The sequence below is a fragment of the Rhagoletis pomonella genome, unplaced genomic scaffold (genome assembly GCF_013731165.1).
Source record: "Rhagoletis pomonella isolate Grant_MI unplaced genomic scaffold, Rhpom_1.0 Rhpom_scaffold_00002, whole genome shotgun sequence".
Taxonomy (NCBI): Eukaryota; Metazoa; Arthropoda; class Insecta; order Diptera; family Tephritidae; genus Rhagoletis; species Rhagoletis pomonella.
In genome coordinates this window covers 72,516,884-72,520,670 of record NW_023458556.1, presented here as the reverse complement: position 1 = coordinate 72,520,670, position 3,787 = coordinate 72,516,884, and the positions used below count along the sequence as shown (strand labels likewise).

The 3,787-nt window shown below is 36.9% G+C and overlaps 1 long non-coding RNA gene across 1 annotated transcript; it reads right to left on the bottom strand.

Annotated features, from left to right (window-relative positions):
- Nucleotides 1-429: 429 nt before the first annotated feature.
- Nucleotides 430-1,120, bottom strand: LOC118734720. Its single transcript, XR_004992416.1, has 3 exons — nt 1,081-1,120; nt 881-1,008; nt 430-818 (listed from the first exon to the last, which is right to left on the bottom strand). It is a non-coding gene; the product is annotated as an uncharacterized LOC118734720 (long non-coding RNA).
- Between the last annotated feature and the right edge of the window lie 2,667 nt (nt 1,121-3,787).

The window sequence follows — 3,787 nt, the reverse complement described above, 5'->3', positions numbered from 1 at the left end:
CACGAAAAATCGGACTACGATGGATTCTATGACAGCCTTGATTAGTTCGTGCGATTATGACTTATGGATCGATTATGGAACGGAACCTGAGTAGGGTTGCCGATGGACAGCGCCACTGAAATGAAAATGTTTTTTTGTTATGAATAGCAATATTTAAGTTTCATAAAGTTCAAGGTGATACAAATAAAAAAAAATAAAAAAGTTGAAAAAAGAAATACAGTATCTCAATCAAAATTTCCCGGCAGCCACAAAAATGCAGTTGCCAATATAGCAACTCAGTTACCAGCTTTCAGTTGCTAGTTGCCAACGGTAATACCATTTCATCCACTGGCCAACCAACTGAAGTTCGGTTGTCCTCCGTAATCGACCCATAAAATCGGAATCGAATATGCATGCACGATAAATATTTTGTAAATGTGTGCTGTCCGCTAACGAATTCCAGCCATGTGTGAAATATCGTATGTGAAGCCTCCGTCTGACTTAACGATTGTCAAAGGCATGTCAGAAGATATTTCATCATATGTTTTCGACCATCGTCTTCTTCCAGTAAGTTCATCGATTCCAAAAACTTTACAACCCCTATGTGCCAGCAGCCCTTAGTGTTTTTGCCAATGACATGGCACTATTGCACTGTTAATAACCAAATTTAGCCGCAGTTTTATTCACACGTGATATAATAGCTATTGTCGGCATGTGGGAATGCCCAGGAGATGGCGTTTGTTCAGCTATCGAAATCATTACACCGACGGCGGTGGGCAGTACTGCTGGAACATATTTACCACAACAGTGGTTGTGGCGTTTTGTTCTGCAACAATAGCCTGCAATGATCACATATCATATAATGTCGATGAACAAAGATATAAAATTGAAAATGACTAACCTTATTCCCAGCCGATTTGGGAGACCACCTTGGTCACGACCAGAACGCATTTACCAAGAGGAAAAACCGCAGGGATTGCAGTAGTTCTTGCAATCACCGTTGATGATGCTGTGCTTGTAATTAATAGTCTGAAAAGACAGAAAATTGCATTAATCAAATGTTAAACACATCAAATAAATAAATTTCAATAATTTGTTTACCATTTCACAAACCGAATCACCAAGAAATAGAAACTCACCGCGATGCGATACAGAAATAAAAACCAACAGGGGTGCATTTTCTTGGTAAACAACACAAGCGCTCAGAGCAATCTGGTCCGCAATATTATTTCCTGAAAAATAAGACTTGAAAAGAATTTTTAAACATGATTATCACATTATCTAATTAGCGCACACTATTGAGTTTATTTCTAGTAGAATATAATTGTATTATCTCAGACTTTTTTTCAATGTTTTCTAATATTCGTTCTTTTGGAATGCAAAAGCAACCATGCGCTCAATTTCTTGTGGGGAAATTTGGCCCCCATAAAGGACTTTCACCACGAAACAGCTACAAAAACAAAAACCAGCCAACAATCAAAATCAAGAGAGTAAGCGAAAATTCTCTCCCAAAGAGATAAAAAAGTAAACGAACAGAAAATTAGCCATTACTTGCAAAAACCGGAAGAAGAAGACAAACCAGCTGACTTTGTTTATGTTTTATTTGTAAACAAACTGAAATTCATGTTGCCTCCATAAAAGAAAAAAGGAAAGTGAACTTTCAATGTTCGCCAGGAACATTTCTAGAAGTAAAAACTAGTTGGCGCTATCATAAAGTCACATAGCAGGCAGCCAAAAAGCATATAAATACCAAAACTTGGAAAATGCAATTTTGTTTGTTTACAAAAATTGCAACCATATGTTTTGTGATCATATGTTTTCGTGTTGGATAATTTTTGCTGACTAAAATTTTGCCTGTACAAAATGAACGCTTCTCTTGCATCAAAATGAACGCTTGCTCTCTCAATTTTTGTGTTGGATAATTTTTTGTCGTTATCGAATGCCATCCAGTAAAAATTTGGGAAAACTATTACAAATTTTTGACTTGTCGAACGCACCTATTAAAAGGAAAATTTAAGGTTTTTCTCTAGTGTAGGGTAACAACCCCTAAAAAAGGTCCGGAAAAGTCGGGAACACACAGTTTTATCAACCTAAGATAGATTATTTTGTTATTAAAAAGAAATTGACAAGTGTTTGTCTAATAAATAAGTTAAATTATATATTTTAATAGTGTTTAAAAAGTGAGAACAGGTGATTTAGTTAATCTTTGTCGGTGTCATTGCCCATAGAAAACAACGAAATTTAACAAAAGTTTTTTGTTCATAACTTTTAAATGGTTAATAATATTAGCCTCCCCCTCCGGATTGTTAATAGGGGGACCGAAACGCGTCGTTTAGTACCCCTCCTGATTTTTCCGGACCTTTTTTAGGGGTTGTTACCCTACATTAGAGAATTACCAAATTTTGAACCGATATTATCGATATTTCAAAAATATCGATGCATCGTATGCATCCCCAAGAATGATAGAATACAAGATTGCGCCGATTGCAGCAGAATTCGTGAGAGTAATTTTAGCGTGACGTCCTCGTAGAGTAGACAACTGAGAGCGGCGAGAATGAGGACGACTAGTGATGTGCTGAATTGTCCCCAATACTCGGTACCCAATACTTAAAAAAGATTTCGGTATCCGATACCGATTATTTACATTAAACCCTCGCCATTATATGCATTTCAGGTTTAGAAAAAACTTTCATTACTAATTTATATGATATCGGCTAAAACACTTGAACTTATCGCCACAGAAAAAATATTATTTTATCAGTTTTAACCTTAGTCGATCCAAGGTTCAAGAAAAATACTTTGACGGATGAAGAAGCCTTTCAGGGGAGGGATTCTGTAGCCAGTTAGCGACAAGTTTCGGATCGATATCGCACTTGTTGACTTAGAAATATTTGATATCAAACGTCGACAAAAACGATACCGATTCGAAAATTGTCGTTAACTGGTTACAGAATCTGTCCCAGGCCTACAAAAATGATATCGTCCGATTCAGCTGGAACAAAACTGCTTCAAACAAGTAAGGGTTTCTCTGTATTATGGCATCGAATCGACATATATACATCATTCATTTGAATCAGTAAAAAAGCTCTATTGGCTCTTACATTCGGGTTTTGTTAGGCGTTTTTTCCATATTTTTGGCCTATGTGCGCTTTTATTCGAAACCTAAATGTTTCGGTACCGAGTATCGAGAGTATTGGGTACTTAAAAGTATTGACTCAGCACATCACTACTGCTGTCTGCTCTACTATGACGTCACCAAAACAGCTGATTCTGTCAAAATCACTGAGAGCCGAGTAGCGGTATCGTCATCGGCGCCACCTCTGTATTCTCTCCACCGTGATGCATCCCTACAGTTGGCACAGAAGAGAAACGACTGTTGTGCTTTGTTGAACTCGGCCAAAATCGCCGAAGCCAAATAAGAAGAAGAAGATATGTCCTGGAATTATATAGACAGCTCCCTTAAAAATACTACGTTCTTTGTTACTTATCTGATGTTACTTTTATTTCATGAATGATAAAATACAAGATTGCGCCGTCCGGGCGGCGATGATATTTGTGTACTACAAGTAAACAAAACCGAACTGGATGTAAAAGGAAAATGTTAGAAGAGCCAATTTATTTAATAGTAAATTTTTAGACAGTAAACATGTTTCAATTGTGCTAAATTGTTAAGATATGTATATAACTTATAATAAGAACTAGAAAGGAAAATGTGAAAATTTGTGCCCGTATTAGTGAATTTCAGTGCACATACTGTTTCTGAGGCGTCGTTTACTTTAAGGGCCAGTGTTTCAGTGCTCGGCTGTAG